The 12,298-nt window shown below is 43.6% G+C and overlaps 13 non-coding genes across 13 annotated transcripts; all 13 read left to right on the forward strand.

Annotated features, from left to right (window-relative positions):
* The first annotated feature begins 1,343 nt into the window (after positions 1 to 1,343).
* On the forward strand, positions 1,344 to 1,462 carry LOC130397064 (5S ribosomal RNA). The gene has a single exon (XR_008899673.1). It is a non-coding gene; the product is annotated as a 5S ribosomal RNA (ribosomal RNA).
* A 529-nt stretch (positions 1,463 to 1,991) lies between these two features.
* LOC130397066 (5S ribosomal RNA) lies at positions 1,992 to 2,110 on the forward strand. The gene has a single exon (XR_008899674.1). It is a non-coding gene; the product is annotated as a 5S ribosomal RNA (ribosomal RNA).
* Positions 2,111 to 2,639: 529 nt separating this feature from the next.
* LOC130397067 (5S ribosomal RNA) lies at positions 2,640 to 2,758 on the forward strand. Its single transcript, XR_008899675.1, has one exon. It is a non-coding gene; the product is annotated as a 5S ribosomal RNA (ribosomal RNA).
* A 529-nt stretch (positions 2,759 to 3,287) lies between these two features.
* Positions 3,288 to 3,406, forward strand: LOC130397068 (5S ribosomal RNA). The gene has a single exon (XR_008899676.1). It is a non-coding gene; the product is annotated as a 5S ribosomal RNA (ribosomal RNA).
* Positions 3,407 to 3,935: 529 nt separating this feature from the next.
* Positions 3,936 to 4,054, forward strand: LOC130397069 (5S ribosomal RNA). Its single transcript, XR_008899677.1, has one exon. It is a non-coding gene; the product is annotated as a 5S ribosomal RNA (ribosomal RNA).
* Positions 4,055 to 4,573: 519 nt separating this feature from the next.
* Positions 4,574 to 4,692, forward strand: LOC130397070 (5S ribosomal RNA). Its single transcript, XR_008899678.1, has one exon. It is a non-coding gene; the product is annotated as a 5S ribosomal RNA (ribosomal RNA).
* Positions 4,693 to 5,220: 528 nt separating this feature from the next.
* On the forward strand, positions 5,221 to 5,339 carry LOC130397071 (5S ribosomal RNA). Its single transcript, XR_008899679.1, has one exon. It is a non-coding gene; the product is annotated as a 5S ribosomal RNA (ribosomal RNA).
* Positions 5,340 to 5,868: 529 nt separating this feature from the next.
* On the forward strand, positions 5,869 to 5,987 carry LOC130397072 (5S ribosomal RNA). The gene has a single exon (XR_008899680.1). It is a non-coding gene; the product is annotated as a 5S ribosomal RNA (ribosomal RNA).
* A 529-nt stretch (positions 5,988 to 6,516) lies between these two features.
* On the forward strand, positions 6,517 to 6,635 carry LOC130399574 (5S ribosomal RNA). Its single transcript, XR_008902082.1, has one exon. It is a non-coding gene; the product is annotated as a 5S ribosomal RNA (ribosomal RNA).
* Positions 6,636 to 7,164: 529 nt separating this feature from the next.
* On the forward strand, positions 7,165 to 7,283 carry LOC130397073 (5S ribosomal RNA). The gene has a single exon (XR_008899681.1). It is a non-coding gene; the product is annotated as a 5S ribosomal RNA (ribosomal RNA).
* A 519-nt stretch (positions 7,284 to 7,802) lies between these two features.
* Positions 7,803 to 7,921, forward strand: LOC130397074 (5S ribosomal RNA). The gene has a single exon (XR_008899682.1). It is a non-coding gene; the product is annotated as a 5S ribosomal RNA (ribosomal RNA).
* A 527-nt stretch (positions 7,922 to 8,448) lies between these two features.
* Positions 8,449 to 8,567, forward strand: LOC130397076 (5S ribosomal RNA). Its single transcript, XR_008899684.1, has one exon. It is a non-coding gene; the product is annotated as a 5S ribosomal RNA (ribosomal RNA).
* Positions 8,568 to 9,095: 528 nt separating this feature from the next.
* LOC130397077 (5S ribosomal RNA) lies at positions 9,096 to 9,214 on the forward strand. The gene has a single exon (XR_008899685.1). It is a non-coding gene; the product is annotated as a 5S ribosomal RNA (ribosomal RNA).
* Positions 9,215 to 12,298: the final 3,084 nt, after the last annotated feature.

Consider the following 12,298-nt stretch of genomic DNA (forward strand, 5'->3'; position numbering starts at 1 on the left):
AAATATGGGAGCAGTGGAATGTAAGCAAAAATAGTATAGAATGTCAGGATCATGATTTTAAATTACGGCACAACAGACTGTACACAAATGTGGTGATACACCAAATAAATAAGGATGTAAGAAGGGAGTGCGATGTATGCAAAACTGATCCGGAGACATTAATGCATTTATATTATGAGTGTGACAAATTGAAGATCTTTTTCATGAAGTTAAAGGAATTCTTGCAGGAGAACTGGGGGAAGCAGTATTTTGAGGGAAAGGACTGGAAAAAAACATTTCTGTTTGGAGTATGGGAAAAGAAGGAGAAAGTAAAGATAAATATGATAAACTATGTACTAAGTCATGCTAGATATGCTGTATGGCTAAGAAGGAATCTAGCACATTTTGAACAAAAAATAATATCTGTCTGGGCCTACTTTGTATCGGGGTTGAAAAAAGACATACGTTTAATTTTTAAGTATGAAAAGGAAGAATTTAAACATTTTGTTAATGGATGCAGTTTCATTTCTATCAATGACAAAGGAAAACTGATGTGTATGATTGAATAATGCTTGGCAGGAGGACCTACTTGTTAAAATGCTGATGTTATTGTTTACTTTTATTTTATTTATTTTGTGATTTTACATTTGAATTCAAGTATATGTTTTTTCCCCTCTGTGTAGATTACGCTTGTATATAAAATCTGATTTATTTTTATAATAAAAGATAAAAAAAAAAACACGCCCGATCTCGTCTGATCTCGGAAGCTAAGCAGGGTCGGGCCTGGTTAGTACTTGGATGGGAGACCGCCTGGGAATACCAGGTGCTGTAAGCTTTTTCTTTTTCAACTCGAGCTCATTGCCTCCGTGGCCTACCGTGGCGTACCGTGACCTGATGTTTACTGCCAACCGCTTTGGAGGATTTAAGCAACATACAAAAACTGACAACGTCTCTCAAAACTATTTTTGTGAAACATGAGGACAGTATAGTGATACTGCCAGCAGGGAGCACCAGAGAGCTGAACCGACAGTTGTACATTTCTTAAACTTTCACCAACACAAACACGCACGCTCACTTCAGATCATGGGAGGACGTCAAAAAATCACCACCCATTCTCTGACACTTTAACCGTTAACCTTGGTTCAAACATTTAACATCACACGCACACGCAGTGTATTTCAGATAATTAATGAATTCAGATGTCACAATGATCGTTTACATGGATAAGGAGTCCTACTGAATCAATTACTGCCGTTTATATCTAACTAATGATTGTTTTTGTAAAAGTGTAACGTCGAGCCTCAGCAGCTTTCTCACTCCTTATGTGCTACTGTATAAAACCTGGTTTTGCGCCTGCACTAATTGCTTACGGCCATACCACCCTGAACACGCCCGATCTCGTCTGATCTCGGAAGCTAAGCAGGGTCGGGCCTGGTTAGTACTTGGATGGGAGACCGCCTGGGAATACCAGGTGCTGTAAGCTTTTTCTTTTTCAACTCGAGCTCATTGCCTCCGTGGCCTACCGTGGCGTACCGTGACCTGATGTTTACTGCCAACCGCTTTGGAGGATTTAAGCAACATACAAAAACTGACAACGTCTCTCAAAACTATTTTTGTGAAACATGAGGACAGTATAGTGATACTGCCAGCAGGGAGCACCAGAGAGCTGAACCGACAGTTGTACATTTCTTAAACTTTCACCAACACAAACACGCACGCTCACTTCAGATCATGGGAGGACGTCAAAAAATCACCACCCATTCTCTGACACTTTAACCGTTAACCTTGGTTCAAACATTTAACATCACACGCACACGCAGTGTATTTCAGATAATTAATGAATTCAGATGTCACAATGATCGTTTACATGGATAAGGAGTCCTACTGAATCAATTACTGCCGTTTATATCTAACTAATGATTGTTTTTGTAAAAGTGTAACGTCGAGCCTCAGCAGCTTTCTCACTCCTTATGTGCTACTGTATAAAACCTGGTTTTGCGCCTGCACTAATTGCTTACGGCCATACCACCCTGAACACGCCCGATCTCGTCTGATCTCGGAAGCTAAGCAGGGTCGGGCCTGGTTAGTACTTGGATGGGAGACCGCCTGGGAATACCAGGTGCTGTAAGCTTTTTCTTTTTCAACTCGAGCTCATTGACTCCGTGGCCTACCGTGGCGTACCGTGACCTGATGTTTACTGCCAACCGCTTTGGAGGATTTAAGCAACATACAAAAACTGACAACGTCTCTCAAAACTATTTTTGTGAAACATGAGGACAGTATAGTGATACTGCCAGCAGGGAGCACCAGAGAGCTGAACCGACAGTTGTACATTTCTTAAACTTTCACCAACACAAACACGCACGCTCACTTCAGATCATGGGAGGACGTCAAAAAATCACCACCCATTCTCTGACACTTTAACCGTTAACCTTGGTTCAAACATTTAACATCACACGCACACGCAGTGTATTTCAGATAATTAATGAATTCAGATGTCACAATGATCGTTTACATGGATAAGGAGTCCTACTGAATCAATTACTGCCGTTTATATCTAACTAATGATTGTTTTTGTAAAAGTGTAACGTCGAGCCTCAGCAGCTTTCTCACTCCTTATGTGCTACTGTATAAAACCTGGTTTTGCGCCTGCACTAATTGCTTACGGCCATACCACCCTGAACACGCCCGATCTCGTCTGATCTCGGAAGCTAAGCAGGGTCGGGCCTGGTTAGTACTTGGATGGGAGACCGCCTGGGAATACCAGGTGCTGTAAGCTTTTTCTTTTTCAACTCGAGCTCATTGACTCCGTGGCCTACCGTGGCGTACCGTGACCTGATGTTTACTGCCAACCGCTTTGGAGGATTTAAGCAACATACAAAAACTGACAACGTCTCTCAAAACTATTTTTGTGAAACATGAGGACAGTATAGTGATACTGCCAGCAGGGAGCACCAGAGAGCTGAACCGACAGTTGTACATTTCTTAAACTTTCACCAACACAAACACGCACGCTCACTTCAGATCATGGGAGGACGTCAAAAAATCACCACCCATTCTCTGACACTTTAACCGTTAACCTTGGTTCAAACATTTAACATCACACGCACACGCAGTGTATTTCAGATAATTAATGAATTCAGATGTCACAATGATCGTTTACATGGATAAGGAGTCCTACTGAATCAATTACTGCCGTTTATATCTAACTAATGATTGTTTTTGTAAAAGTGTAACGTCGAGCCTCAGCAGCTTTCTCACTCCTTATGTGCTACTGTATAAAACCTGGTTTTGCGCCTGCACTAATTGCTTACGGCCATACCACCCTGAACACGCCCGATCTCGTCTGATCTCGGAAGCTAAGCAGGGTCGGGCCTGGTTAGTACTTGGATGGGAGACCGCCTGGGAATACCAGGTGCTGTAAGCTTTTCTTTTTCAACTCGAGCTCATTGCCTCCGTGGCCTACCGTGGCGTACCGTGACCTGATGTTTACTGCCAACCGCTTTGGAGGATTTAAGCAACATACAAAAACTGACAACGTCTCTCAAAACTATTTTTGTGAAACATGAGGACAGTATAGTGATACTGCCAGCAGGGAGCACCAGAGAGCTGAAACCGACAGTTGTACATTTCTTAAACTTTCACCAACACAAACACGCACGCTCACTTCAGATCATGGGAGGACGTCAAAAAATCACCACCCATTCTCTGACACTTTAACCGTTAACCTTGGTTCAAACATTTAACATCACACGCACACGCAGTGTATTTCAGATAATTAATGAATTCAGATGTCACAATGATCGTTTACATGGATAAGGAGTCCTACTGAATCAATTACTGCCGTTTATATCTAACTAATGATTGTTTTTGTAAAAGTGTAACGTCGAGCCTCAGCAGCTTTCTCACTCCTTATGTGCTACTGTATAAAACCTGGTTTTGCGCCTGCACTAATTGCTTACGGCCATACCACCCTGAACACGCCCGATCTCGTCTGATCTCGGAAGCTAAGCAGGGTCGGGCCTGGTTAGTACTTGGATGGGAGACCGCCTGGGAATACCAGGTGCTGTAAGCTTTTTCTTTTTCAACTCGAGCTCATTGACTCCGTGGCGTACCGTGACCTGATGTTTACTGCCAACCGCTTTGGAGGATTTAAGCAACATACAAAAACTGACAACGTCTCTCAAAACTATTTTTGTGAAACATGAGGACAGTATAGTGATACTGCCAGCAGGGAGCACCAGAGAGCTGAACCGACAGTTGTACATTTCTTAAACTTTCACCAACACAAACACGCACGCTCACTTCAGATCATGGGAGGACGTCAAAAAATCACCACCCATTCTCTGACACTTTAACCGTTAACCTTGGTTCAAACATTTAACATCACACGCACACGCAGTGTATTTCAGATAATTAATGAATTCAGATGTCACAATGATCGTTTACATGGATAAGGAGTCCTACTGAATCAATTACTGCCGTTTATATCTAACTAATGATTGTTTTTGTAAAAGTGTAACGTCGAGCCTCAGCAGCTTTCTCACTCCTTATGTGCTACTGTATAAAACCTGGTTTTGCGCCTGCACTAATTGCTTACGGCCATACCACCCTGAACACGCCCGATCTCGTCTGATCTCGGAAGCTAAGCAGGGTCGGGCCTGGTTAGTACTTGGATGGGAGACCGCCTGGGAATACCAGGTGCTGTAAGCTTTTTCTTTTTCAACTCGAGCTCATTGCCTCCGTGGCCTACCGTGCCTACCGTGACCTGATGTTTACTGCCAACCGCTTTGGAGGATTTAAGCAACATACAAAAACTGACAACGTCTCTCAAAACTATTTTTGTGAAACATGAGGACAGTATAGTGATACTGCCAGCAGGGAGCACCAGAGAGCTGAACCGACAGTTGTACATTTCTTAAACTTTCACCAACACAAACACGCACGCTCACTTCAGATCATGGGAGGACGTCAAAAAATCACCACCCATTCTCTGACACTTTAACCGTTAACCTTGGTTCAAACATTTAACATCACACGCACACGCAGTGTATTTCAGATAATTAATGAATTCAGATGTCACAATGATCGTTTACATGGATAAGGAGTCCTACTGAATCAATTACTGCCGTTTATATCTAACTAATGATTGTTTTTGTAAAAGTGTAACGTCGAGCCTCAGCAGCTTTCTCACTCCTTATGTGCTACTGTATAAAACCTGGTTTTGCGCCTGCACTAATTGCTTACGGCCATACCACCCTGAACACGCCCGATCTCGTCTGATCTCGGAAGCTAAGCAGGGTCGGGCCTGGTTAGTACTTGGATGGGAGACCGCCTGGGAATACCAGGTGCTGTAAGCTTTTTCTTTTTCAACTCGAGCTCATTGCCTCCGTGGCCTACCGTGGCGTACCGTGACCTGATGTTTACTGCCAACCGCTTTGGAGGATTTAAGCAACATACAAAAACTGACAACGTCTCTCAAAACTATTTTTGTGAAACATGAGGACAGTATAGTGATACTGCCAGCAGGGAGCACCAGAGAGCTGAACCGACAGTTGTACATTTCTTAAACTTTCACCAACACAAACACGCACGCTCACTTCAGATCATGGGAGGACGTCAAAAAATCACCACCCATTCTCTGACACTTTAACCGTTAACCTTGGTTCAAACATTTAACATCACACGCACACGCAGTGTATTTCAGATAATTAATGAATTCAGATGTCACAATGATCGTTTACATGGATAAGGAGTCCTACTGAATCAATTACTGCCGTTTATATCTAACTAATGATTGTTTTTGTAAAAGTGTAACGTCGAGCCTCAGCAGCTTTCTCACTCCTTATGTGCTACTGTATAAAACCTGGTTTTGCGCCTGCACTAATTGCTTACGGCCATACCACCCTGAACACGCCCGATCTCGTCTGATCTCGGAAGCTAAGCAGGGTCGGGCCTGGTTAGTACTTGGATGGGAGACCGCCTGGGAATACCAGGTGCTGTAAGCTTTTTCTTTTTCAACTCGAGCTCATTGACTCCGTGGCCTACCGTGGCGTACCGTGACCTGATGTTTACTGCCAACCGCTTTGGAGGATTTAAGCAACATACAAAAACTGACAACGTCTCTCAAAACTATTTTTGTGAAACATGAGGACAGTATAGTGATACTGCCAGCAGGGAGCACCAGAGAGCTGAACCGACAGTTGTACATTTCTTAAACTTTCACCAACACAAACACGCACGCTCACTTCAGATCATGGGAGGACGTCAAAAAATCACCACCCATTCTCTGACACTTTAACCGTTAACCTTGGTTCAAACATTTAACATCACACGCACACGCAGTGTATTTCAGATAATTAATGAATTCAGATGTCACAATGATCGTTTACATGGATAAGGAGTCCTACTGAATCAATTACTGCCGTTTATATCTAACTAATGATTGTTTTTGTAAAAGTGTAACGTCGAGCCTCAGCAGCTTTCTCACTCCTTATGTGCTACTGTATAAAACCTGGTTTTGCGCCTGCACTAATTGCTTACGGCCATACCACCCTGAACACGCCCGATCTCGTCTGATCTCGGAAGCTAAGCAGGGTCGGGCCTGGTTAGTACTTGGATGGGAGACCGCCTGGGAATACCAGGTGCTGTAAGCATTTTTCTTTTTCAACTCGAGCTCATTGCCTCCGTGGCCTACCGTGCCTACCGTGACCTGATGTTTACTGCCAACCGCTTTGGAGGATTTAAGCAACATACAAAAACTGACAACGTCTCTCAAAACTATTTTTGTGAAACATGAGGACAGTATAGTGATACTGCCAGCAGGGAGCACCAGAGAGCTGAACCGACAGTTGTACATTTCTTAAACTTTCACCAACACAAACACGCACGCTCACTTCAGATCATGGGAGGACGTCAAAAAATCACCACCCATTCTCTGACACTTTAACCGTTAACCTTGGTTCAAACATTTAACATCACACGCACACGCAGTGTATTTCAGATAATTAATGAATTCAGATGTCACAATGATCGTTTACATGGATAAGGAGTCCTACTGAATCAATTACTGCCGTTTATATCTAACTAATGATTGTTTTTGTAAAAGTGTAACGTCGAGCCTCAGCAGCTTTCTCACTCCTTATGTGCTACTGTATAAAACCTGGTTTTGCGCCTGCACTAATTGCTTACGGCCATACCACCCTGAACACGCCCGATCTCGTCTGATCTCGGAAGCTAAGCAGGGTCGGGCCTGGTTAGTACTTGGATGGGAGACCGCCTGGGAATACCAGGTGCTGTAAGCTTTTTCTTTTTCAACTCGAGCTCATTGACTCCGTGGCGTACCGTGACCTGATGTTTACTGCCAACCGCTTTGGAGGATTTAAGCAACATACAAAAACTGACAACGTCTCTCAAAACTATTTTTGTGAAACATGAGGACAGTATAGTGATACTGCCAGCAGGGAGCACCAGAGAGCTGAACCGACAGTTGTACATTTCTTAAACTTTCACCAACACAAACACGCACGCTCACTTCAGATCATGGGAGGACGTCAAAAAATCACCACCCATTCTCTGACACTTTAACCGTTAACCTTGGTTCAAACATTTAACATCACACGCACACGCAGTGTATTTCAGATAATTAATGAATTCAGATGTCACAATGATCGTTTACATGGATAAGGAGTCCTACTGAATCAATTACTGCCGTTTATATCTAACTAATGATTGTTTTTGTAAAAGTGTAACGTCGAGCCTCAGCAGCTTTCTCACTCCTTATGTGCTACTGTATAAAACCTGGTTTTGCGCCTGCACTAATTGCTTACGGCCATACCACCCTGAACACGCCCGATCTCGTCTGATCTCGGAAGCTAAGCAGGGTCGGGCCTGGTTAGTACTTGGATGGGAGACCGCCTGGGAATACCAGGTGCTGTAAGCTTTTTCTTTTTCAACTCGAGCTCATTGACTCCGTGGCCTACCGTGCTACCGTGACCTGATGTTTACTGCCAACCGCTTTGGAGGATTTAAGCAACATACAAAAACTGACAACGTCTCTCAAAACTATTTTTGTGAAACATGAGGACAGTATAGTGATACTGCCAGCAGGGAGCACCAGAGAGCTGAACCGACAGTTGTACATTTCTTAAACTTTCACCAACACAAACACGCACGCTCACTTCAGATCATGGGAGGACGTCAAAAAATCACCACCCATTCTCTGACACTTTAACCGTTAACCTTGGTTCAAACATTTAACATCACACGCACACGCAGTGTATTTCAGATAATTAATGAATTCAGATGTCACAATGATCGTTTACATGGATAAGGAGTCCTACTGAATCAATTACTGCCGTTTATATCTAACTAATGATTGTTTTTGTAAAAGTGTAACGTCGAGCCTCAGCAGCTTTCTCACTCCTTATGTGCTACTGTATAAAACCTGGTTTTGCGCCTGCACTAATTGCTTACGGCCATACCACCCTGAACACGCCCGATCTCGTCTGATCTCGGAAGCTAAGCAGGGTCGGGCCTGGTTAGTACTTGGATGGGAGACCGCCTGGGAATACCAGGTGCTGTAAGCTTTTTCTTTTTCAACTCGAGCTCATTGCCTCCGTGGCCTTACCGTGCCTACCGTGACCTGATGTTTACTGCCAACCGCTTTGGAGGATTTAAGCAACATACAAAGACTGACAACGTCTCTCAAAACTATTTTTGTGAAACATGAGGACAGTATAGTGATACTGCCAGCAGGGAGCACCAGAGAGCTGAAACGACAGTTGTACATTTCTTAAACTTTCACCAACACAAACACGCACGCTCACTTCAGATCATGGGAGGACGTCAAAAAATCACCACCCATTCTCTGACACTTTAACCGTTAACCTTGGTTCAAACATTTAACATCACACGCACACGCAGTGTATTTCAGATAATTAATGAATTCAGATGTCACAATGATCGTTTACATGGATAAGGAGTCCTACTGAATCAATTACTGCCGTTTATATCTAACTAATGATTGTTTTTGTAAAGTGTAACGTCGAGCCTCAGCAGCTTTCTCACTCCTTATGTGCTACTGTATAAAACCTGGTTTTGCGCCTGCACTAATTGCTTACGGCCATACCACCCTGAACACGCCCGATCTCGTCTGATCTCGGAAGCTAAGCAGGGTCGGGCCTGGTTAGTACTTGGATGGGAGACCGCCTGGGAATACCAGGTGCTGTAAGCTTTTTCTTTTTCAACTCGAGCTCATTGACTCCGTGGCCTACCGTGGCGTACCGTGACCTGATGTTTACTGCCAACCGCTTTGGAGGATTTAAGCAACATACAAAAACTGACAACGTCTCTCAAAACTATTTTTGTGAAACATGAGGACAGTATAGTGATACTGCCAGCAGGGAGCACCAGAGAGCTGAACCGACAGTTGTACATTTCTTAAACTTTCACCAACACAAACACGCACGCTCACTTCAGATCATGGGAGGACGTCAAAAAATCACCACCCATTCTCTGACACTTTAACCGTTAACCTTGGTTCAAACATTTAACATCACACGCACACGCAGTGTATTTCAGATAATTAATGAATTCAGATGTCACAATGATCGTTTACATGGATAAGGAGTCCTACTGAATCAATTACTGCCGTTTATATCTAACTAATGATTGTTTTTGTAAAAGTGTAACGTCGAGCCTCAGCAGCTTTCTCACTCCTTATGTGCTACTGTATAAAACCTGGTTTTGCGCCTGCACTAATTGCTTACGGCCATACCACCCTGAACACGCCCGATCTCGTCTGATCCCGTTCAGGTGTGCAACCAGGAAGTGAGCAGTGAGCAGAGAGAGCAGGTGGAGAGAGCAGGTGGACTTTTTTGTTTGTGCTAGATTTAAAGTGAGTGAGTGTGTTTTACTTTTTGTTTTAGTTTTTTTTTATTCCCCCAGCAGCTTGCTGTTCGGGGGAACGTCTTTTTTGTTTTTGTTTGTGTGTGTGTGTTTGAATGAGTGACGTAATGGAGAGGAGAGAGCGAGTAGAGAGGAGTAGGACGGATCTCATGGCAACTGACAGCGGACCGGCAAGCACAACGACACAGAATATGGACAACGGCATGGAGCAGACATCGCCCAAGAACACCGACCATGGAAAGACCCCGACCACGAGCAGGATCATGGACAACGGCAAGACGCAGCAACCGACAAAGAACGCCGACATTGGAAAGGAAACGACTATGAGAAGGATCACGGACAACAGTAAAAGTACCTCGGAACTTCTTCAAAGCACAGATAAGAAATTTGAGAAGGAGCTTACCTTGGCGGTAGAGATCGTTGGAGATGAGATGGTGACTATGATGGAGCTTCTAAGTGAGGTTAAAAAAACGTGCGGGGTGGTGAATGGATGCCGTTTTAAAATGCCCAAAAAGTACGAAATAACAATGGACAATGTTGAAGGGAAGGATAAACTGTTAGATGGGATTAGAATAAAGAAGAGCACGGTAGTGGCAAAAGAAATTAGAAATGACGAATTAGTTGTATCTTTTTTAAACTTGCCGACGTACATTGTGGATGGTGTCATTCTTGCCAAACTTGCAGAATGGGGAGTTAAGGCAATCTCGCCAATTAAAAGAAGAATGTGGCCAGGAACTGACATAGCCGATGGAACCAGGTTCTTGAAGGTCCGGTTCACTGAAACAGTGAAATCGCTACCTTACACAACGAAGTTCGAAACACTAGAGGGGGGAGAGTACTTCCGCGTGATCCATGACAGGCAGATGAAAGTATGCAGATTATGTATAAAACCGGGTCACATCTTCCGAGAATGCCCAGAATTCAGATGTCACAGGTGTAAAAAACAGGGACACTATGCAAGGGAGTGTGTTCCAGAAGCAGCGGAGAGAGAGGATGTCAGCGTCGCGGAGGAGGTCAACGTCGCGGAGGAGGTCAACAGCACTGACGGCGAGGAGGAGGAGCCGGAGGACAGCGACGAGGACGACATGCAGACGGAGGGAGACCTAGGGGGCGTCCCAGAGAGCAGGGCGGAGACCATGGTGCAGAACCAAAGACGGCATCCCCTGAGTGACGTCGCAGCAGGAGACGTGTTGGGAGCTGTGGGGCAGGAGGAGAGCCGGTCCGGAGAGGAATCGAGTGGAGAGAAGGCTCCTCGCGAGACGACTCCAGCAGACGGAACCGGCAGCGTTGGGGTAAAGGAGCATGGAGATGGAAACCGAGACGAGAGGGAAACTGCGATGGACTTCATGATTATCGAGGATATTTCAGAGGCAGAGAGTGTAAGCAGACCGCAGAAGGAACGAAAGGCGGAGGAGACCACAAAGAAAAGAAAAGCTGCGCTCCAAGCTGAGGAGAAAAGGAGGAAGAGGGAGGAAAGAAGGACAAAATGAAGGTTGGGAATGAAACCGTAATTATGTGTTTAATGTTAAGCTTGATTTCATTCAACACAAATGGGCTAAGGAATCAAAGCAAATTTGGAAAACTATTAATTAAATGTAAAAATAATGACATGTTATGTCTGCAAGAAACGAACTGGACAGACCATATCATGAAAGATATAAAAACGAAATGGACAGACATTATGTATGCAAACCATGGTACGGATAAATCATGTGGGGTAGCAATCCTGATAAAAAATAATACTGTAGAAAACCTCAAAGAAATCTACAAAGATAAAAAAGGAAGAGTCATAATCATAGAATTTAAATACAAAAAGATAGAGTACAGAATAATTAATATATATGCACCAAATATAGAAGCAGACAGGAAGGCTTTTTTTTTGGATTTAGGAAAATGGTGTGTGGGAAACTGTATAATAGTGGGAGATTTTAATTTAAAAAGTACAAGGTTGGATATGGCAAGAGGGAAGGAATTTAAAAATGATGCTTCAAGAAAGGTTTTTCTGAAAACAATGGAGGAAAAACAATTAATTGATGTATGGAGAAACGAAAACCCAAACAGGAGAGAGTACTCAAGAAGGCAAATGGTAATGGGGGAATTAAAACAAAGCCGAATAGACTTGTGTATAGCACATCAGACAATGGTTAAATTTATAAAAAATATGATGTATAAATTCACATCATTCAGTGACCATGCAATCCTGTCAATAGAGGTTGGTACTGGGATAGAGAGAAGGGGAGGAGGAGTGTGGTGCCTAAACAGTACTCTCCTAGAGGAAGAGGGATATAGAAATAAAATAGTGGCCTGCATAGAGAATGGAAGAAAGAACATGGACATGTGTAGAAACAAGGGATTATGGTGGGAAAGACTGAAGCAAAAGATAAGGACAATAAGTATTAGATATGCAAAG

The sequence above is a fragment of the Gadus chalcogrammus genome, chromosome 12 (genome assembly GCF_026213295.1).
Source record: "Gadus chalcogrammus isolate NIFS_2021 chromosome 12, NIFS_Gcha_1.0, whole genome shotgun sequence".
NCBI classification, from domain to species: Eukaryota; Metazoa; Chordata; class Actinopteri; order Gadiformes; family Gadidae; genus Gadus; species Gadus chalcogrammus.